This window comes from Balaenoptera physalus (genome assembly GCF_965194825.1).
Source record: "Balaenoptera physalus genome assembly, chromosome: 17".
NCBI classification, from domain to species: Eukaryota; Metazoa; Chordata; class Mammalia; order Artiodactyla; family Balaenopteridae; genus Balaenoptera; species Balaenoptera physalus.
The window spans coordinates 22,727,726-22,752,562 of record NC_138895.1 but is presented as its reverse complement, the minus strand read 5'-3'; the positions used below and the strand labels follow the sequence as shown (position 1 = coordinate 22,752,562).

Here is a 24,837-nt window from a genome sequence, read left to right as displayed (position 1 = left end):
ATAAGAAATGCTCACTGGAGTGTAAGAAAAGAAGACAATGGAGAGGGTGGTAGAAGCCAGATCATGAATGGTCCATGTATGTATAGTAAGTGCTATGGTCTAGTCTTTGTGTTCCCCTCCAAATTCATACGTTGAAATCTTAATTTCCGTAGGTGATAGTATTAGTAGGTGGGGCCTTTGGGAAATGATTATGGTATTAGTGCTCTTATAAAAGAGACCCCACAGAGCTCCCTAAGCTCTTCTGCCATGTGAGGATACAATGAGAAGTCTGTGACTCAGAAGAGGGCCCTCATCTGACCATACTGGCACCCTATTCTTGAACTTGCAGCCTCCAGAACTGTGAGGAAAAAATTCCTGTTGTTTATGAGCCACCCAACCTGCAGTATAATCTTACAGCAGCCCAAAAGGACAAAGAGAGTTTGGATGTGAGATTTTACTCCAAGAAAGATGGGAATCCATTGAAGGATTTTAACTGGTAACTTAGAAGAGAGAAAAGTTTCATAACACAGTCAGGTATTTTTATAAGAAAAATTTGTTTCATTTTCAGAAAGATCACTCTGGAAATACTGTGACTAGATTTTTGGAGAAGGGTGATGGCAGTCCCGGATATAGAAAGATGAGTTAGTAGTCCATTAATATAAGTCAAACAAGAAAGTGGATATAAAATGTGTGAATTTGTGGCTGAGAGTTCTTTTCTTTTAGTACTTGAAAAATGTTATGTCAGTGCTTCTGACTCCATAGTTTTAGACAAGAAATATACTGTCATTGGAATTGGTGTTTCTCAATAAGTGATGCATTGTCTCTGCCTATCCACTTTTGAGATTTTTTTTTGCCTCTACTTTTCAGAAGTTTAATTATGACGCGTCTTGGCAAGGATATCTTTGTGTTTTTCCTCTTTGGGTTTGCTCAGATTCTTGGATTTGTGTTTATGTCTTCTAAAAAATTGGGAACTTTTTAGTCATTATTTCTTTGAATACTTTGTCAGTCCTACTTGCTCTCTTTTTTCATTCTGGAACTTTGATGATATGAATGTTAGCGCTTTTGTTACTGTTTACAGGTTCTTGAGATCCTGTTCTTTCTCCCATCTCTACCCCTCAGTCTATTTTTCTCTGTAGATTTGGTACATTGTATTGATCTCTTCTAAGTTCATGATTCTATGCTTTGTAATCTCTACTCTACTCTTGAGCAAAGTTTTTTGATTGTTGTATTTTTCAGTTCTACTGTTCTCATTTGTTTTAATTGTTATAACTTCTAGTTCTTTGTTTACATTTTCTACTTTTCCCATTTCTGTCAAGGAAGACATAATTGCTAATTGAAGCATTTATGTGACAGCTTATTTAAAATCCTTGTCTGATAATTTCAATAGATGTTTTATCTCAGTGTTGGTGTATGTTCATTGTCTTTTCTCATTTATTCTGTGATTTCCTGGTTCTTGGTGTCATGAGTATTTTTCAATTGTATTCTAAACATCATGAGTTATTATACGACTCTGTATCCCGTTTAATTTTATTATTACTTTTTAGCAGGAAGTCATCCTATTTGAGGTGTAGTATGAGGACTGGGGGGTTACATACAGCTTTCCATTGGGCCCTACTGACAATACCCCAGCAAAAGTGGGCACTTACATTGTCTCACTGCAGACAGATCAAGTAGAAGTTCAGCTATCCTACTGGCCCTTCTGACACCTTCCCCCCAAAAGTGGGAACATTAATATCATTGTGTTGCCTTTTAGTAGGAGTGGAAGTTCATCTCCCCAGTAGATTTCTTGACACCAGGGGAGGGGAGAAGTGAAGTGTTTGCTGTCCTTCCTCCCACTTCATTCCATCTTGTTGATGCCGGGTATGGGTAGAGGGTCAGCTACCTGCTGGCCCCACTGACACCAGGGTAAGAGGAAGAGAACTGCCGTCTAGCTCTGCTTGTGCCATCTCATTCTGTCTTACTGCCTCAGGATGGTTATGGGGATTCAGCACCCCATTGGGTCTCACTGACACCATGTGTTGAGGGTTAGTGGGGTGTCTACCCCCTCCAACCTGTAACATCCTGTTATTATTGATGTCAGGGAGAGATGGAGGCTAAGTCCCACCATTGGACCCCACGACTGTGTGAGGGCAGCCCAGTGTTAACTAGCCTGTCAGGCACCACCTTTTAAAGTCTCTTTGCTAATGGAAAGGGGTGGAGGCTCAGCTCACCACTGGACCACACTGAAACAACCCTGGTGGGGAATCAGAGCACTGCCTCTTCTGGAGGGCAGGAGTGGGGTGGTGTGGAAGATCAAATCCTAGCTTGGTCCAACTGAAACCACAGGACGTAGGGGATGGGTGCAATATTCCACTGGCACTTGGCTCGAGTAGTGTGTATATTATTGCCCAAATGGTTTTCTGTCTTTAGCAACCCCTTTCCTCATACTTTGGCTAGGGGGAACAGGGTTTTTTTTGAAGCTTTTTTGTCTGTTGTTGTGTTGGTGGTTATTGATTGGGGGTTCCTGTAATACCCTCTCCAGGATGTATGGGAAGCAACAGGAAACACAGGGGACTCATCACCATGTTATTCCTCAAGTCCCAAAGTCCCTAGTTAAGTCTGCCTTCTCATTTCCACCTTTCAGTGTCTTCCTATGTTTGTTTGTTGTTATGTTCAGGGTTTTAGTTTTAAGTGGGAGAACCTGGGAGAAGTGGGCTACTTCATCTTCTTGGAAGCAGAGGTCTGGAGGCCTATTGATGTTAAAAAGTACTGCTGACTGTAAATTAAAATTTGATGATATACACCTTTCCCTTTAAGAATTATTCTGCTAGATGATGTGGCTTCCCAAAGTTGCTACAATTTGATTTTCATACTTCTAAAAGTCAAGTGTTTTGCTGGAGTTGAAATTTAAAGATAAGCAAGAGATGAGGCTAAAATGATCTATGTGGTAACAGATTAAAGTTGGAAACATCAATATACATTCATGTTCAGCTTAATATTGCTTCATATTACCTTAATACACATGGTTATATAGAGAGATACTTATAGATATGTGCATATACATGGGTAATGTACACACATATTATCTCTTTGCTCTGTCAGCTGAGATCTAGAAGCAATGACATCCGAGCAGCAATTAGCACACCCCACACCCAGATCCTGCTGTCTGATACCGTTCTCCACTAAAAAGACCTAGTTATCCTTGAAGAAATAGCTGATTCTAGGACTGGGGCAGTAAATATACAAGATGAGCCTAGACCATCTTATAGTGTCAGAAAGTAAGGAAGTTCCAAAAAAAAATATATGGATGGGGATACATCAGAGTGGCACAAGAGCCAACTGAAAAGAGTTTACAAGGGTCAGGACTAGAGCAATTTGAGGAACAAAGTAAATAAAGTAGAATTAGATTATAACCCAAAGTATAAAGTAAAAATCCATGAGTTCTTCTGATATAAATAAATAATTGGATATGTAAATAAATGAGGGAGAAATGATAAATCTCCAGTGCAAAAGAATTCCAAATAGTTTATGTAGTACTCCATCTTAAGCATAACTCCCTATTCCTTAGCTGTGGGCTGAGCATATTGACTTCCTTCCAAAAAGTACAGTATGAAAAAGGGAAAACAGTAATTTTACAATGGAGAAACCTGAAAAACACTACCTCAGCCTGGTGATCAAGGTCGACCTCAGCATTCATAATGTATATTGATACTTCGTACACTTGATGTGATCTGACAAAATAACCCTTCTACTCTGTGGTCTTCCTCCCCAAAACACATAATCCCAATATTATCATGAAAAATGCATCAAAGAAATTCCAGTAGTGGGCATCCTACAAAAACCTAACTACTCAAAATTGTCAAGGTCATCCAAGGAAAATCTGAGAAGCTATCAAACCCAAGAGAGCCTAAGGAAACATGGCAACTAAATATAATGTGATGTTCTGGATGAAATCCTGGAATAGAAAAAGGACATTAGGTAAAAACTAAGGAACTGGACTAATGTATAGACTATAGTAAATGATAATGTATCAATATTTGTTAATTGATTATAACAATGTAACATACTAATATAAGTTGATCATCATAGAGGGAAATGGGTATAGTGTATATGGAAACACTTTATACTATCTTCTCAATTTTTCTGTAAAATTAAAACAGTTCTAAAAACTAAAGTCTATAAAAAAAGTTGTGTTTTCTTGTTTTATGATTATGTGCCTGTATTTCCTAATAAATATGTAAATTTGCTTTACCTTCCTTGATACTGATATTAAAGAAAATATTAAGTAACTCTGAAAGAATTTGTAACTCCAATTCAACAAGCAAGAATTCTTGGTATTAACTTTTTGGAAGAACCCACTGAATAAATCAAAGCAAATTGTCTTTAAAGGCTGAATTTCTTTTCAGTGTTTAATCTTTTATATGATTAATGCATACCACAAGCATGATTCTGTTTCAAAGGGCAGAAAACGTTGATTGTAGGCAATGTCTAAAGTACAGTGAAATATTAATACATGATGCTATAACAACTTTAATGTATTTTATGTTTTCAAAATGATGAATTGTTATTTCAGTCAATAAAGGATTCACTTTTATACATTTCCTACCCACCTTTTCCCAAAACACCCACAAGGAAATGATACTATCATCTGATATTAGGTTCATCAATTTAAATTGGAGTTTTTGGTAGCTGTGGTTGCCAATGGTACTGGAATATGTGATACTTTTACAAATCCTCTCCATGGCAAAATCTGATCTTCACAAGGTAAATCACAGTAGGTGCCTAAAGCCAAATGACATATAGCTTTGTAGCTAGACTACCAAGCATTTTACTTGCAGGCACAATAGAATGTAGAAAAGGCCATTTCTCTTTCTGTCTTTTTCTGCTCAAAGGTCACTCACCATCTTACTTTTTATCAGCTATCTCAGAAGTTTTCCATAAATTTAGACTATATAATGTCACTTAATGTGAATGTAGCTCAACATTCTGTTTTAGTACAGCTAATCTCACATTATTTTTATTGGCGCTAAATATGGAAATCATCAGCAAATTTTTGTACTTAACTTTCTTTTTTTTGATGTGGACCAATTTTTAAAGTCTTTATTGAATTTGTTACAATATTGCTTCTGTTTTATGTTTTGGTTTTTTGGCTGCGAGGCATGTGGGACCATAGCTCCCCGACTAGGGATTGAACCCACAACCCCTGCATTGGAAGGCAAAGTCTTAACCACTGGACAGCCAGGGAAATCCCTGTACTTAACTTTTAAAAATAATTAAAATAAGCTATTCAACACATTTTTCCTTAAAAAAAAAGCAATTCTTCTTAGGCTGGCCCTGGGCACATACGTGACTTTGCCATTTTTTCCATGGACTATTTTCTTATCTGTTCTACTGTGTCACATTTGTTCTACCTTCTCAAAAAGAAGCATTTAAAAATTCATCTACACATTCATGCATCCATACATTTATTAAATAAATCTATTGAACACCTACATATGGCACAGAAAAAAAGGCAGAAAACTAATCTGGGTTGCACAGAAAGCAATGAACTCAGTTAAAATTTTTGGTGAAAACAGGTGTTACTCAATCTACTGGAAATTACATTTCATTATGGGGACTCACAAACTCAAGGAAAACCAAGACCTAAATAATAATAAAGTAATAAAAGCACTAGCCATTTACTGAGTGCCTGCTTGTACCTGACTCTGAAACTCTAAAATCATTACGGATGTTTTGAGGATTGTCTGATATAATTGTAATCTCCATTTTACAGATGAAAATAACAAGGTTCAGAGACATTAGGTTACTTGCCTAAAGTGAAGTGGCCCAGAAACTACAGAACTGGAAATAGAACCTTAGACTTCATAATGCCAAAGTCTGTGCTTTTAATCACAATGTGTGTGTGTGTGTGTGTGACAGCGAGGGGGGGAGAAGAGAGAGAATGTGTTTAATAGAGAACTTCTGAGAAATGGCAAGAAAACTGCCAAGTATCCATAAAACAATAATTTAGGAGCTTCTTACTATACAAGTAATTGTTAATCATATGGCTGAACTAAGGATCTCTCACTTTTGAACTAAGAAATCAAAAGCTTCCAGAAGTTGAGTCTAAATTTTACACTTACATAAGATACTTCATACAGAATGCTAAAGTATAATAACTACAGAGCTCTGAAAATACTGGAAGCATTCATATTAGTATGATTTCATAATGTGGATAATAGAGGACTTAAGAAATTGGCAGATGCAACTGCAGACTCATTTGTTATCATTTCTGTGAAGGGCAAGATAAATGAATAAAATGAGAAAAATGAAAAAAGAATGGCTAGCAATTTTAGGTAGTTTGCTTAATCTCCATACTAGGAAAGACTAAGCAAAAAAAAAAAAAATTCTCGAAATTTTATTTTGAAAGCACCTACAAGTGCATATGGTCTTTTTATACCAAATAACTTGGAATTATGAACTGTCAAATAAGTCTAATCTTCTCTGATGATAAAATTGCTGACTTTATTTGAAACTATGAAATGAAAAATTAGGTAATAATCAGAAATTCTTAGGAAAAGGAGTAGAAAAAACAAAATTATAAGAGTCATGTTAAAAAATATTTTGAAACAAACATAAAATCCCCATTACTGGTACAGAGCTTTTAAAACTTTATTTTGGTTTTAAGTTTTAATAACTATTCATATGTTTACATAATTACTGTCATAAGGAAGACACAATTTTAGGTCGGCTTTCTTCATTCTTTCTTTATTAAGCATTATTCTATTTTGCTCCATCGTCTTGTAATTATAATATAGTAACTGTGTGATTTTCTACTAAGTGGATATAATTTCCTAAACTGTTTTCCTATTGTTAACAATTAAAGGTGTTTCCAATTTTTTTTTATTACAAATGACATGACAATGAGCATCTTTATATAATAATTTTCTGGATTATAAATTATTTATTGGCATAAACTTCCAGAATTAGAATTAATGTGTAAAAAGCTATTAACATTTTAATCTTGCTAGACATTGCCAAATTACTTGTCAAAAGATGGAACCAAATTATATTGCAAAGATCTTTGACAACAGAAGACATTATATATAATTTTCGATCTTGCTAAATTAATAAGTTGGAAACCTATGTTCCATTTCTTTGAATTCTTTGATAACAGAGTGCTCCTGGAGACTGGGAGGGAAGCCATGTCCGTGAAGGCTGCCCAGAGTTGGAGCGGGGAAGTGGAATAAGGTAAAAAAAATACTAATTGTATTTTCCCTCAATTGTTATCTCTCACTCTTCTCTGCCTCTGTGTAACTTATATCCAGGTAGCTGGAGAAAAATCATGTGGCAGGGCAAATTGGTATTCCAATAAATTAATAATCACTAACTTCAAATGGGTTTTCAAGACTGGAAATATTGCTCTGACTTACAGTAAGTTCTTTCTAATTCTCCTTAAGGACTATTTTCTTAGAAGCTTTACCTACCCTCCTCAAATTTTCCTCCATCCTCTCTACTTCCTTCACTCTGAGCTGGTGAGGTGCTTCATAACTCATTAAGAACATAGAAGTCAGTAAATAGTCCACTGCCAAATCCATTAATTCATTAGCATTTGCACTGATCTTTGTATTCCCTTTTACTACAGGAGTTAAAGTTAAAAGGCCATGTGCACTACAGATAGCATTTCATTTTCTCTCATCTTCTCAAGTACTTCACAGCACTGCATTTTCTACAACCCATCTACTGCTTATGAATGATTCTTGCCAAAATTCAACCTCATTCTAGACTAGTAACTCCTACTTAAAATGTTAAAAACTACACGTGTAACATGAAAGCCTCCCTCCTCCCCTAATCCCTGCATATCTTCTTTAGCCAATTCATGTCTGAACTTTTCAAAATTGTTATCTTCATATATTGTTTCCATTTCCTCACGTCCCATTTACTCTATAATTTACATCCATCTGACTTCTCTCACCGTAATCTCTTTGCCCACTGTCCTGAAATTTTACTTATGAAGGTCACCAGCGATCTCCATGTCAGTGTAGCCAAGGAATAGTTTTTGTCCTATTTCTAGGCTCTTTCCTCCTTTAAAAAAGAAAAAGAAAAACAGAAACAAAAACTGTTTTTTTTTCTTCTATGCTTTTACACTCTCATCATCTTCTGTCTTGGTATATTTTACTGGCTTTCTGTGTTTAATCTGATTTCTAAATATTCTATTAGTTTCCTTTATCTTCAGTGGAATAAACCACTATATGAAGGATTATTCTCAACAGTTAGTTCTCATAATAACAGTACTAGTAGCAGCAGTCAATACTTCTATAATGCTTATCATGTGCCAGACACTATTCTGACACTGTTTAAATACATATATATAGACACACACATATATGTGAGGTTTTCCTCCTCATAGGCCTATGAAATAAGCCTATTATTATACTCATGTTACAAATGAGAAAACTGAGGCAATGAGAGGCCAAGGTCACATGATCAGTACTTGGTGAAGCCCTGCCTGAGTTAATGCTGGAACTTTAGAGTAGACAAGTTAAATAATGTCTCACAGATTGGCCTTAAAAGTGAGCAACATTTAATTAATGACTTGTGAAGTATCAGAAAAAAATGGAACATCTTAAATTGAATGGGAACTACTAAGTCATGTATCAGTAACTAAGAATGACTCTTATTGAATGAAACTATTTTTCATTATTCTTTTGAAAGAAAAATATTCTTGTGTTAGTGTTTCACAGTTTTTTTTCATTCACATATTTATTCATTTATTAAACATACATTTCCTACACACCTTCTGTGCAAGCCTTGGAAGATTCAGTGGTGAGCAACAAATCACAAAGTCCTTGCTCTTAAGCAAATGTCCAGTGGTGGAGGAAGGCAGAGTAAACATGTAAATAAATTTTGTACAGTGACAGAAATACGACTGGACAATGGGATGGAGAGGCACTGAGGAGGCAGGTCTCTTTGGTCAAGATAGTAGTGGTGGCGTTTGAACCGAGACCTTAATGATCAGAGGGAAATTGGTCTGGGTAGAAGGATTAGCCAATCTAAAGCTGGGAGAGCAAGAAGTAGAGCTTGTTGCATCTGAGGGACTGAAAAAGACAGCTGTGCCTCGAACCCCATGAAGGTCAGGGAAAGATTTAGTAAGTGACCAGAGCACATGGTCTCTGTGAGCCTGGCTAAGTAGTTGAAAATTTAATCTCTTTACAATAGATAGCCTTTAGAGGTTAGAAGCAGTGCAATAATAGCATCTCATTTGTGCTTTTTAAAAGACTACTTTGACTGTTGAGTGTCCTACAAAAGCAAAATACTTGTGTCTCTATGAAGTGCAGATAGTAAATTTTAAAAAGCCCAATGAGCTCATAAGCAGTTGGTTTACTAACTAATCATTTATCTTAACTAGACTTCATTAATATAAGCTTGGTGACCTTGGGGTCCTGGGACATATTAGATTAGGGAAACCCAACTATTTTCAAATAGTGTGATTTGAAAAATTCTCGAAATTGTTGGGGTTCAGGAAGATTATTTTATTGCTGGGGCTGGATGGGAAGTTTAGAATAAGAAAAGAAAGTATGATGGCTGGCTTCCATCTATTCTCCCTTTCTGTGAGAGAAATGATGGTGGGGTGACTACTTTGCTGTTGACCCAATGCTTAAATTTCAGAGCTAGTTCAATCCAGTAAATATTTGCTGAACAACTATTATATGTTAGGCACCTAGCTGAAACTGGGAATATAAAGAGAATAATTAATAATAAAAGCAGGTATTACTAACAAGAGACAGGCACTGTGCTAATGCTTAACATGCACCATCTCAAGTTACATTAATTTACACACTAATCATATGGGGTAGATGCATTTATCATACCATTTTCCAGGTGAGAAATCTTATCCCTTTAAGGGGCTTAAGTTACTTCTCCAAGGTTACACAGCTAGTTAGGGGCATAGGCAGTATTTGGACTCAGGTCTGGTATCAGCACCAATTCTCTTAGCCATTATGCTCTATAAGGACCCTACTTGAGAAGTTCAGGATTATACATATATGGGTACAACCAACCCTAAGACCATCTGGCAAAACTGGCTGTTGAGAAGTCCTGGATTTATGTTAAGATGCTCTTGGAATGGAGAAGATTGTGAAGGAGGGTCCCCAAAACACACTCTCTGTACTAAGGGGCAACAAAAGAGAGAGAGAATTAGCCTACAGCAGTATGATATTGAGGACCAGGAAACAGTGTTTCTCTCTTTTGTGAATAGTTATTAAATTATTTCTACTTCAAAATATCAGAAAGAAATCACAGTACTATGGACAGTTTGCGGAGCCACCCTATCTTAGCGTGAATCCTGGCAGGTGTAGAGTTCATAATATGACCCTGGCACCCAAGTGTAGTTAAGTAAGCTTTCATTTTTCTTTAGCCTTAAAGCAAAGTAATTTTCTGATAGGTATAATTTAGGAAAGTCTTCAAAGAAAATATTTAAAGTCCACTATCTCAGAGAAGAGCAATTTTGCAAAAAGATCTATCAGCAAAAGCAAGGCCAAACACACCAATTATTTAGTGAGACTTGTATTGTTATATCATTGCTCATGTTGTTTCTTTATGCATTTACCTGGAAGAAGGCTTTTAATGTTCAACAATTCTCAAAGAGATAAAGACCCACACTGATGTGTCAGAAAGAGCTTTGCCCTTGAATTAGATCAGTTTGGGTTTGGCTACTTACTAGAATTAGGTAACATTCTTAATCTTTCTGAGCCTGTTTCCTATCTGCAAATAGGGATAACACTATCTATTACAGAGGGATGTGGTTAAATTAAATGACACATGTAAATGAAATATATCCTTCCAGACTGAGAACATTCCTAGTAAATGTTAAGTGATCTGCAAATATTCTGCTTTCTTGAAATGGATGAAACCTGTTATCATGTTCTTAACCAATGGTCTAAATATCAAGACAATATTTAGTTAAAAGTTATATTCGTTCTTTCACTGTCCATCTGCATTTTAACATATTCTAACATATTCTCCTTGATAAATTGTGTCAATATTAGTAACATTTGTCATTTAAGCTATTACTGTTCATATGTTTAAAATATTTCAATGTGATATAAGTCATTACTCAAAGGGATGCCTAGCTGGCTTTGTCAAAGATTTATTTTAAGTAAAAATAAAAGACACATTTTTCATTTTCACCAAGTTTTATTGAACAGTGTATTCAGTAACTGTATGAATTTCTGGCCAACCCAATACAGTAGCCAAGACATGGAAACAACCTCAGTGTTTTTTTTGTGGATGAATGGATGAAGAAAATGGGGTGCATACAACCTACTATTATTCAGCCATGATAAAGAAGGAAATCTGGCTATTTGTGACCACATGGGTGGATTTGGGGGGCATTATGCTAAATGAAATGTCAGACAGAGAAAGATAAATACTTTATGATCTCATATGTGAAATCTAAAATACTGAACTCATGATAGAAAGAATGGAATGATGGTTGCCAGAGCTGGGGGTTGGTGGTGAGAAAAATGAGTGAAGATGATCAAAAGATAAAAACTTCCAGTTATAAGATAAGTGAGTAATGGTGGTGTAATGTACAGCTTGGTCACTACAGTTAACAATACCGTATTTTATGTTTGAAAGTTGGTAAGAGAGTAGATCTTAAAAGTTCTCATCACAAAAATAAAATTTGTAATTATGTGAATTAAGGTTAACTAAACTTATTGTGGTAATCATTTCACACTATATATATATATATATCAATCATCACATTGTACACCTTGGACAAATACAATATTATATATCAATTAAATCTCAATAAAACTGGAAAAATTTCATTTATATTTTAGCATAAATATATCAAATTGGGTTTCTTGACAAGATTAATAATAACTATAGATAAAAGGAAATAAGATTTTGTTGTTGCTGTTGTTTGCTTTTCCAGAGTGCAGAACACTAAAAAGGGGGGAGGTGAGTGTGGGCTTGCAAATGCTGCTCCATGGGCCCTAATGCTGTGATACAGACATTTAGTCCAGATCTGAAAGAGAACTTGAGTCATTTCAACAAATCTGCAAAACAGTCATGTTCAAACATGAAGAGATGAATAGATATCAGTAAATTTTTTTTCACACTGCAAGAAATCTGCCTTCAGTTTTCAGCAAAACCTCAGTTTTCGGGTTATGAGGGTAACAGTTCTTAAGCAAGCAGTACAATGCTTACACCAGTGCTTTCTCCCTACGATGAATAAGTTTTCAGTCTCCCCAACAGTGCTCATCCCTTCTCCCCTTAATGTCTTGGCCAAAATTCAGCCATCAGCCCAGAAAACTCTTTCCCAGTTTCATTGCCTGTACATGACCACGTTATTTCAATCACCTTGGCACATTTATATTACCTACTTCCTAAGGTAGGTATTATATATATGAGATTTTAAATAAAAGAATGCCTGTAAAGTACTTAATGCTCAACTCCTAGCACAATATGAATATTCCGTAACTGCTGACTAGCATTATTATTATATCATTTACATTAAAACTAATCTGTACTTTCTTTCACACACCCCTGTTTTTTGTCCCCAACTGGGGTAAAGGAAATAAATGAACATTTATTGATTATCTACAGTGAGAGTATGGAATGCAGTGTAGGCTATAGAATTAGTGGTGTTCAAGACTGAAACTGACCTGGATTTGAATTCCAGACCTCTCACTTACTTAGACTTTACTACGCCTCAGTTCCCTTACTGATAATTAGAGATAATAGACGTTTCAGGGACCACGGTAAGGATTAAAAATATTATAATGTTTGGATCCAGAAGGGGCATTCGTTACCTCATTTAATGTAAACTGTTAGGTAATCTGATTGAGTTTTGAGAATCTGATAACAGCTCTGCATCTTTTTGCTAAAAATAATTAGATAAGTAGATAACTATTCATAGCATTTTGCAAATAATTCCAGGGCTTTGCTAATATGAAAATCAATCAAAGGCTTTAGTTGGCACAAAGAACTCAGAGAAATTGTTATGGGGCAAGAATTACAATTCTTCTTGAAATATAGACTATCATCCTGGAGAAGAAAGAACAACACTTTAATGTGGTCAAATTTGGGTCAAAACTATGCACTTCCATAATGGTGTTTCTACCAGGTCTTGATTTGACTGGGATTGAAATTTCTGACATTACTGTCCCCATCACAGACTTGAAAACCTGGCAGACAATCAAGTGCAACCTATAGTTAAAGGTCACTCATCTAAAAAAATGGGTATGTTACTACCATTCTGACAAGAACATTATGAAGATTAAGAAAAAGCACAAATAAACTCTCCTAACACCTGACAGCCAAGTAATACATCTTTCAGCTCTTTCATTTCTTTTTCCTTCTTACCTTACTTATTTCCTTCCCTGCTCTGAGTTCTCACTGTGTTTCATGTCCCACAATGCTGAAGTCATTGTAATGCTTTTACTCAGAAATCTCATTTAACATTTAGCATAGTAAATAAGAAAGCCTAAGAAGTGATTGAGGTAAACTGACATTATTACATCATTCTGATAACCTGATTTGTCCAGAAATGTAACTATGTGATTCTCCTTTAATTCTAGTTGCTCACCATTCATGGGCACAAATTGAGTGTATATCAGATATATTAAATTCCTGGAAAATTATCTGTGTTGTGATTTGGGGTTATATTTGTGTACTACAGCTTTCCTAAAACTAAACTATTATCATTTCTACCCCTCTTCTGTCTGAAAATCCTCAAAACATAATTTCTAATTAATAGTTATACTAATTGGCATTATAGTCATTCTTTTTTGCTTTTTCTCTGATTATAAGTATCTTCTGACTCTTAAGTCAATCAAATGGGTTCTCTACATATGGGGAAGTTCAAAGAGGAAAATAGGATGAGTAGGGTAAGAAGACATTCACATGTAGAATTAGTGGAAGCCTTAGCAGTAACAAAACTAGTGAAATTAGAGCTAATTAATTAGCAGTCAGGAAAATTTTGTCATGTGTTGTCATTAATTGGTCAACTAGGGTAATTAGGCTTACAAACAATAGAAAGCAAAGAGTGGAAAATCTATTGTTTCTGCCAGCTTCTCCTGCTTGTTATCAGTGCAATTTTCTCCTTGTTTATGAAACAATAACAGTTTGGTATTAGAATTTAAATGCCATCAATATAAGATATGGAGATATGTGAAGCCTACTACACTTTCTTCGTAAACTAGTACTATAGCATCATAAATTCCACAGTAGAATGATTTAGTTGAAAGATAAAATTCATGCAGAGTACACTATTTGTTTAAACTTCAAAAAAATAAAAAAGGATTGCTATATCTTGGCACACTCTTCTTTGTAGAATATGTTAGAGCCGGCCTTTTTTTGATTAAGAGCTACTGTTCTGTAGAGAACACTTTTTTCATATTCATAATCATCAGGCAAATCAAGAATCTGACTTCCTTAGAATCAGTAAGTGGTTTTTTCCTCACTTCTTAACAAAGAACAGAACAGCTGATAAGAAAACTAAAATCCCTCTTTTTTGTTGATGTATAGATGATTTACAATATTACATTAGTTTCAGGTGTACAACATAGTGATTCAATATTTTTATAGGTTATACTACATTTAATTGTTATAAAAAGATGGCTATATTTCCCTGTGCTGAACAATAAAATTCCTCTTTTTTTAAAAAAATAGCAAATGATGGAATGTTAGAAAATTAATTTATTTTCCATGAATAATTATCAATAACTATGGGACACTGGCCCATGTAAGTTAAGAGGCTTCTTTTTCCATGTGATTCTGAATACAAAATGTATCCATATTCAGGAATTGTTTTCAAAGTGAATTTTTTTTGGTACCTTAATAATCATAATGGGTAGTAAGATCAATTTGTTTTAACACTTATGTAGATAAGTGTTAAATATAAAATGATAAAATATAGGGTCTTTTCACTTTTTAGTTTTAACTCTGTATATGAGACAAGTGCTTTGTATCATATTGTAGTTTTTGCTCAACTACTACTACCAAAATTCTTGAAAGATAGTATTACCTGTTTGTGTCCTTTCAGAACAACGCCCTTGCATACCAGTGCCATAAAAAAATCAATAGCCTTGAGAGACCTTTCAAGGAAATCATTGTTATTGATTCATCCCTCAAATATGACCCAATTTAGCAACAAAATGATGCTGAAGTTTATCGTTTCTTCTCAGTGAATTAATAACTCTGGAAGATTTAAATGTCTTTTCCTAGATGACAGAGGTGGCTTCTATACACATACACAATGGACACATACACACAAATAACATCCTGATATCCATTTTACATCTGTAATTCCACTCTGAATTCTCCCTGCCATTAACCAACTCAAATGCCACATTATTCAGCTCCTTTCCCTTGCTGGCTGGATTGGGTTCAGGAAACAGGGAGCAATTTTAACGCCCTCTTTAGTAAACCTACACCCTATTTATGAACTAAGAAGAAATAGTTTTTGTTTCTATTTTCTGGTATCTTGAGCCTTTCATATGATTGCATCTCTCCAACCTTATAGCTTGCAGAATTAGTATTATGATTAGAGATGCAGAAAAGTTTTGATGCCTAAAAATGTCTTCTCATCTACTAACTGATGGTTGGCACTCAACTCTCTTCCCTTTATCTCTGAATCTCATCCCTTTACCTTAAATCTTTTTTTCCCATTAAAATTCAAATACTGGTTGTGCTTTAAGATCTTAGTCATTTTTATCTCAGCTTGAATGATCCAAAAGCAAGTTTTGATGATGTGTAAGAGGGAAGAGAACTTGAGGGCATGAGGGTTCTGCAGAGGGTATTAGGGAATAGAGAAGACAGAGCAATAAATAGACTCCCAGGGGAAACTCAGAAAGTGGAGCTTGATGAAACAAGCAAACATCATGGTTTTGCTTAAGGTCTATTCTAATTAGTTGTTATTCATGTGTAAAAGTTTGACTAAAAAGCATAACATATGAGTGATTTGTGCCCCTGCATATTATGGATGTATAATATAATTCAAACAGTGCAAGGAACACACAGATTACCACATGGCCTCAGCCATGCTCCATTTTGTAGTCTGCCCACTTTGAGCATCAGAAAATGGATTGTAGAAATCTGGTTCATCTTATTTTAAACTTCTCGTTCCCCAAATTTGAAATAGTATTTATTTAAAAACTAGGCTCTTTAAAAAGATCGCAAAAACACTATAAGGTATTCATTGAAAAGAACCTAACATTTACTACTGTAGTACATTATGTACAATTTATTGACTATTTCTCCTGAATATACATTTAGGTATTTCATAATCTAACATTTATATTAAGTATAACTATAATATGATTCTGGTGTCAACCTTGACAAAGCTGGTGAAATCCTTTGCTACAAAAATATGTCTCTGCCTTATAATTTTGTTTCAGTATTAGTTTCCACATTTGCCAGCAAGATACTTTTCATCCTACTCAACAAATAGGCCACTTAGTTGAATACTGGATAAAATACAAATTGCAGAGGATCCTCCATTTCTGTTCATAATTTTAAAAATTTCAACTAAAAGTGCAAAGCGTTTATCAATTTCTGTAGCTTGCTCTCTTCCTAAACCTACTTGCTTCTTACATCAATATTAAGTTTCTGGTTTTAAATAACTGTGACTCTCCTTTAATGTGTTCTCTGTTAAAGGCTTTCTCTCCCTTTAGAATTGTTAGTAGAAGTGGTATTTTTGTGGGAAGAAAACAGCATCTTCTGTACTACTCAGCTGTCAGGACTATAGAGCTACATCCTCAGTTGTATAATCAAAAACCTGGCCTGGCATCAACTAGTGGGATTAAAAACCACTTTTTCAATTCCTTGCAATTCAAATATTTACATCAACTTCTCTTTGTTTTAACAATAGCATATAGAACCCAGTGTGGGTGTGGCTCATGATTCTGCTTCTCTGACTCATGATCTTAGACTTCTTGCTTCCAACTTCCTGATGAATGTGCCCTTTAGCAATTGATGGGGGCCAGGTTTGTTTACTGCTACTGGTTTCCAACAGTTCAATGCCATGAGGCATCTCTTGAAAGTATTTCTTTGCTACAAAGTATTTCTCTCCCCTGCCCTCACCCAACTCTCAGGTTCTGTTGATTATTTAAGGTTTGCATCTGTAAATAGTCCTTTGGGTTTATTTCCTTGGTGGACTGGCTGTCTTCCAAGATTTTGTTGTTAATGTTGTCTGACATTTTAAAGATGACCTTTTGGTGTTGTTATAAAACTTCTCAAGAAAAGGAAAACAGAAGTGCTCATCTAACCCTCTTCTAAAGACTATGCAAAAAAGCCAGTTGTTTTAAAACATTATGGCTGGTGATATAAATGGCTGCAGCATATTATATCTGCACCTGCATGTTTTTAACTTCCAGAAACTAAAAATCAGCTCTGCAACATGCAATCAGACATGAAGAAACAAACAAACAAACAAAAATCCAGTATTGAAAATTTTCTGCCTGATACGTGAATGTATTGGCGAACAAGCCTGCTACTTCTAATATTTACATAAAGACAGTAGTCAAATAACCAATTCAGTAAAACAAACAATTCTTCTATGAGAAAAAAGAGTGATGCTACTTAGAGTTGATGGACATGAACTTTAGGAATTTTAGAGCTGAAAATAATCTTGGAGGCCTCCTTTTATAGATGAGGAATATGAGGTCTATGGTGGTTAAGAGAATTGTCCAAGCCGGAGATGGGACTAGGGTCAAAGTTGAGGTTTTCTGCCAGGATGTTGAGCTTACTCTTTGAACTTGCTGGGTGTTTACATATTGCATCAAGAGAGCCCATATGTACTGGATTTTCTTCCATTTACTATTAGAAGCAAGTTAGTGCTTTTACAGGTATTGTAGTATAAAATCAGCCCATTCAGTCAAACTAGTCAAAAATTAGTCAATCTAGGAGTCCCAAAGAGACAATGCTTTGTAGGCTTTTTCTTTTCTTTTCTTTTTTTTTCCACTGGAAATGGGAATTAGATAGATAATGCATGTTTGTGTGTATGTATGTATACATATATATATATATATATATATATATATATACTTATATCTTGTTCAAATTTAAAAGAATACAATTTTGTTTTTTATAGTCTATGTATGACATAAAAATAAAACATGTGGTTAATCAAATATATTTGTAGTATTTATTTTTGTAAGTAACTTCCTTTCTTTATATATCTGTACAGTTTTAAAGATAATGGGACGACACAGAAATATTCATTTTCAAGCTAACACTGATAAATAATGTTTTGTAAGTGCCCTAAATTATGTAAAGACTAAAAGTTCCATTGTTCTATCTATTCTATGGAAAGTGGTTGATGTTTAGCTATGAAATAATGTATCAATCTCAGGAAACAATTCTTAGGTTAAAAAACTCATTTTCCCCATGACATCTTTTCACAAAGATTTAATTCAAAGAATTTGCCTTTGTAAGATTTCGATCACTTTTCACCATTGTTCCCATCCATGCATGTTCCTGTTAAGGGTGCCTGCTTCTGTTGCTAAGCAACCTTGCAGTCTTGTTGGGGCATGATGATGAACTAATAATTATTTTAAATGTCTGTTTGGATAGGGTTTTTTAAAGAATATCGTGATACTTTTGTCTAAGAGGCTGTGTAAGAGGGTTCTTCATTTCAACTTACAGTTCTACAGGAATATAAGTGATAGAATGATGTTGTCCAGAAGAGTTGGAAGAATGCCAAGAGTACACTAGAAAAGCACTAGGTCTTACTTTCTCCCAGTATGCTTTTTTTTCTAGGAAAGGGTAAAAATCAGTCAGATGACAAGTCAAGAAATTTACCAAAGGATTTCAAAGAAATATGAGGAACATCAATATTCCTTTTATTGACTAGATTAAATTATTATTTTTTCCTTCTCATCCCAAATTCTTAAGAAAAATTGTCAAGCCATTATGTTGAAAAATAAGTCCCATGTAAGCGAGACATAGGTATTTGAATTTTATCAGGCTTCCAGATAAAACTAAATTGTTGATTAAATCATCTCCATCCTGCTTGCTCTTGTCCCAGACATCCCTCTCCAGTTCAGGAATATCCTCCTTTAAATAGTTTATTTAAGCATATGGGACTGATGCCAGTAGCCTTAATATTTTCTGTACGGTATACTGGGATATATAAGGGGACTACCATCATATCTCTAGCATGTAGTGAGAGTTAGTAGATAGCATTCCCAGTGTGTATCTGGAAAAACAAAAAGGTTGTTCCTTTAAACAATCTTTTTTGGTGATAAAGCAAAGAATCAAAGGTATTTCATTACTAAAGAATCAGAGACTGTCCTAACTCTTAAGAGAAGAGCACTTCTAATGTCATCTCAATATCCATCCAATCCAGAAGCAGAGCTGATGGTGCTACCAAGAGACAGAGTCTCCTTGTGGTGACACCACCTTCAAAAGTTTTGGAAGGTACCCCCAAACATCACCAGTTTTCTTTACAACCTTGCTTGTCTCTAGTATTTAAAGATACATCTGATACTTATTGATTCTATATATATTTTGAGGGTGATCCCTTCTTAGGGATATCATCTCATATGCAAAGTTAAAAGTATTGATCATTTTTCTCTTCTAAAACTTAAACTATTATAATTTATAATTTATGTTTAAGGCAGCCAAGTTTAATAGCTTTATGACTTGGGGCCATAAAGGTGAGTGTTTAAATCTTGGTTCACTGTTTTGTAGGTGGTATATGGCCCCTCCAGGTATCAGTTTTCTTGCTTATAAAATAGGGTTTGCAGTGCATTCTTCACAGATAAAGGATTAAATTTGATATGCTAACATAGTGTCTACCATATAGTGTACATTAAATATGAGCCCTCTTTCCTATCTTCACTGGGTGTGGCCAACTTCTAGTTTTCTAGGATTTACTATAAAATTTCATACCTTCTAGGAATATATGGCTTCTGATCATATTCCCTTACCATCTTCATTTTACTAAACTAAAGGCTCTTATTTTTTTTGTAATTCCCACATTCTTATTTCCCATCTCAGCTACTTTTCTGTTAATTTTTTAGAATTCAGTTTATTTTAGCAGGCATTAGTTGAGGTAAGGGGAATTACAGTAGGTCCTGTGGTTACAAATGTAAACAGGATCCCTGTTCTCAGGTACCTTATAGTCTAGTGTCAAGAGTAGTAAACAGACAAAAAATTGCAATTTGACCTGATAAATTCTGGGATACTGGTAAGCCTGTGACAACACAAGTGAAATATCTAAATCAGATTAGGGAGGATGGGAGATTAAAGGTAAAGGAGCTTGCTGTACTTGTAGGCTTTTCTCTAGAGTTGGCAAACATCTGTACCTGCGTTCAAGGTTTAGATTGACCAAGACAGGCTTAACATTCCTTTCAGCTTAATAAAACTTTAGACAGGTTTCTTCCTGAATTATAGTCCCTTGACCTCCCCTTATTTAGAACATTTACTCTAAAAAACATGCAAATTCTTTTTTCACCCCTTTGACACATAAATCTTCTTCTAGTAATCTTGCCAGATTTACAACCCAGGAATGTCTTTCTCAAGGACATGGGAGCCATTTTTCTAAATGTAATCATCAAGAAAGATAGCATCGCATTCTCTGTGGGAGGGCAAGAGTCTAACTTCAATAAGTGCTGATTAGCAAACACAGATGGCCTAATCACATTAACCAGTCTCCTCCTAATGTCCTCCAGTACCAGTCCACTAGCTCACTCCAGAATTGATAAACTGTCCCACCTTTTGTTTCAGCAGAGTTTAGTCCAATTTCTCTCTCCAATTGCAATAGTTTTGAATAAACTTTCCCTTGCCTGTTTAAGTCTGTCCTTTGACAGGATGCATCCAGGTTTTGTACAAGGGAAAAAAACTGATTTTTGCCCAATAATCTACTCACTGATGCCTGGCACTTGGTCAACTTTCATAATAGCTGATTAAAATAAGTCCATCATGTCAATGTCTAGGGGGAAGTGTTTTCAATGGCTCTAAACACTTTGAGCAGTGATAAATGAAATCTCTGAGTTCACCATCTTCTAACTGGAACTAGAATTATTTTTCCAAAAATATATTTCTTTACACTTATGCACAAAATGAGCCTCTGCCTCAAAGAGACTGTGAGTAGGCTCAAGTATCCACTCGTCTTAATAGCTTTATACTCATTCTTTTGGTATTTCAATGATCTCAAGGGTTCAGAGTCATGAATAAAGTTGGGAGCAATTCATGATGATGTTAATCAACTATAAATTACTCAACAAGGGCTCGCCTTATTATACTCTCCATGAAGCTCTCTAGAGGATCAGCTCAGGTACTGGCCTCATGCTCAGTCTAGACTGAGAGAGGATTTCAAATAATTGATGGTTTTAGCCAAAATTTTGAATTTTAAAAATGGATGGAAATTTGGAAATTCTAAATCAATCATAGCAAATTACAAATTATCATCAAGAAACACTGCATAACAAAAATTTCTAAAGGTTACTATAGAAATTAAGCTTAAATTCAAATTTAATTCTAAGGTAAATAAAAATATGTATTCCATTTTCATCTTTTTTCATTATAAAATTTATGAAACCAGAATTTTCCTTCTAATGTGCGCATTTGCTGTACTTGCTTTTTCTTTCCAAAAAAAGTTTCACTAACTTAAGGACATATACAACATATGGCACCTTAGAATTAAGGAAATATGGGAGAATGATTTTGATTACCTCCTCATGCTACAAGAAAATTCATTACTTCAAACTTTCTTGGACAGTTTTTAAAAAGATGCCAGTTATCTAACTCATACAAACACCCATATACATATGTACATCTTTCTTGTTGGGGAACAGACTTATATTAGTGTAAATAAGTGGTAATTAAAGTTAATGTGTTCATTTTATATAGTTATAATTTAAGATATAGTAGAAATATGGTTTGAACATGATATATACCTTTTAAAAATATATTAGAGACTTATATAGCCACCTCACAGTGCCTATATTTGTCCATTATGAGGTTTAGAATATACTTTACTACTTAAATGAGTTGAGTATGATATTTTATAATTATACTTTTGCTTTTATCATATATTGTGGATGTAGAGTCTTTGGTCAGAAACATACCCTCTATATTATAAAAACATCATTATAGAAAAATGCAGTATTCTTTTAATATATAATTTAACATGAAACTAGGACAGATTTTCAGCAAAATAAGGGAGTTGCATATATTTGGCTTTTACTGGCAGGCCTGTTTCTGCCCAGTAATTACCAGTCTTTACATACATGTTACAGTTCAGTGCTTTTAAGGAAATCCAGCTTTCTTTGCTCTCTGATCTTTTCTTCTCACAAAATACTTAGCAAACACATGGCTATTAGTTCCATATGAAGTGGTTGTATACATCAGGTATTTTTCAGAAGCCCACTTAACCAAGGTACCAAGTAATTTGACTAGAATCCAAACCAAATCAGTTGAAGAGCTAAGTGTGCAAAAAATCCTGTAACACACTAGATTCCAATGAGTCACAGTTTTATTAACACTGCACCACTTAGCAAACTCAGATGGGGTCTTTGGGTCTTTATGTTGAGTTTCTTTAATTGGCCAATGCTTAAGAGCACACTTTAAATGCAGTTACACAATGAGATCATGATAAGAAATGCTATAGGAATATAGGCAAAGAAAAAAAAATAAATCATCACTCACATATGCCCTGAGCATTTTCTGCTGAAAAGAGAATCTGAACTCCATAATGAGGGTACTAATATATTACGTGCTTCTGATAGTAAGTTCTTATCACTTGAGAAATATCATTAAACATTATATCTGTGCAGCTTAATCCTTCTTAACTTGAAATATACCTTTAGAAATAATACTTTAACAGTTTGAGAAAATTCAGCTATTACATAGCTATTTATCTAAATATTTATGTGAGATAATTATGAAAGCATTCTATTAATAATTTTCTGAAGACATTGTAATAACAATTTAGTCTTAGAATTTTAGAAAAAAAAATAGACCAATAAAGATACTTCTTCTGGTTCAAATTGTACAAATGAAAATTCTGAAGCTAAGTAAATTGGGCAAAGTATGTTGCTGTTTCATAAGTTAATGAAAGTAAATTTATTTATTAAATTTTTATTTATTTATATTTTCATGGGTTTATAACACATAAGTTTCATGTGTACAATATTATATTTTGACATTTATATACACTACAGTGTGCTCACCACCAAAAGGTTAGTTGTCATCTGTCATCATATTGTTGACCCCCTTTACCCATATTGCCCTCCCTCCACCCCCTTCTCCTCTGGTAACCACTACTCTTCTCTGTATCTATTTGTTTTTTTCAGTTTGGTTTGTTCATTCGTTTTGTTTTGCTTGTTTTTATATGCCACATATGAGTTAAATCATATGGTATTGGTCTTTCTCCATCTGATTTATTTCACTTAACATAATACCCACAAGGTCCATCCATGTTGTCCCAAATGCCAAGATTTCATCTTTTTATGGCTATTATTCCATTGTAAGTGTGTGTGTATCTTCTTTATCCATTCATCCATCAGTGGACACTTAGGTTGTCTCCATATCTTGTCTATTCTAAATAACGCTGTGATGAACACAGGGGTGCATATATCTTTTCAGATTAGTGTTTTTGTATTCTTTGGATAAATACCCACAAGTGGAATAGCTAGATCATATGATAGTTCTATTCTTAATTTTTTGAGGAATCTCCATGTCATTTACCATAGTGGCTGCACTAATTTACATTCCCACCAAAAGTGCACAAGGGTTCCCTTTTCTTCACTTCCTCTCCAACACTTGTTATTTCTTGTCTTTTTGATAATAGCCATTCTAATGGGTGTGAAGTGATACCTCCCTGTGGTTTTGATTTACATTTCCCTGATAATTAGTGATGTTGAACATTTTTCACGTGCTTGTTGGCTATCTATATACCTTCTTTGGAAAAATATCTATTCAGTTTCTCTGCTCATTTTTTAATTGGATTGTTAGCTTTTTTGTTGTTGAGTTGTATGAATTCTTTATATATTTTGGATATTAGACACATGATTTGCAAATATCTTCTCCCATTTGGTAGGTTTTCATCTTGTTGATGTTTCCTTTGTTGTACAGAAGCTTTTTAGTTTGATAATAGTCCCATTTGTTTAGTTACGCTTTTGTCTCCTTGCCTGAGGAGACATATGCAGAAGATATTGCTAAAACCAAAGTCAAAGCGAATACTGCCTATGTTTTCTTCTAGGAGTTTTATTGTTTCAGGTCTTACATTGGAGTCTCTAATACATTTTGAGTTGATATCTATGTATGGTATAAGATAGTGGTCTAGTCTCATTCTTTGGCATGTGGCTATCCAGAGAAACTAAATTTAGATGCTCTCCATCCTTTCATCACATTTTAAACCCATTCAGATTAATCTGCAAAACTTCATCAAGAGGTTTGAAGGTAGAGAACTTTTTACTGTCTAGCTGATTTTTAAGAGTGATTAGGGCAGAGTTATAAATCAAATTACTGTAAAAAACGTTCTGGCTAGTCCATGTCAGTCACTTTCCTAAATTTCAAGGTTATTAATTGCTCAACTTATCTTATGACTTTAAATTTGAAAGCCTCAAATTAGCAACTTTTCATATGATTCAAAGCAGTAGGGGTTTTACACAATGATTCTGTTAAATTAATTTTTTCCTCATTTGAAGCATAGATGATTAAGATATATATTAATTTATTCAGAAAAGTCATACATTTTTTCAATGGAAAAAGTCTTCCCTTCTGTGCTCCCTAGGGCTATTTGTGTGCAAAATTTAACAAATATTGGTTCAACTCTTTTTTTTTTTTTTCTGATTCAAAACTTCAGCATGAGTGATGATTAGTTGGATGGCTAATGAGACAGTAATCTCCTCAAACATTTTTTAAACCACTTGTACAGTC

General features: G+C 34.6%; 1 protein-coding gene across 4 annotated transcripts in view; it reads right to left on the bottom strand.

Annotated features, from left to right (window-relative positions):
- Positions 1-24,837, bottom strand: part of PKIA (cAMP-dependent protein kinase inhibitor alpha) — a 95,198-nt gene that overhangs the window by 35,292 nt on the left and 35,069 nt on the right. For 2 of the 4 annotated variants that reach the window (XM_082432898.1, XM_082432897.1), the window contains exon 2: positions 9,999-10,107. The exons of the other annotated variants lie outside the window; for them this stretch is intronic. The gene's annotated coding sequence lies outside the window, so the exon portion shown is untranslated. The remainder of the gene's footprint in view (positions 1-9,998; positions 10,108-24,837) is intronic. 4 annotated transcript variants of the gene reach the window in all.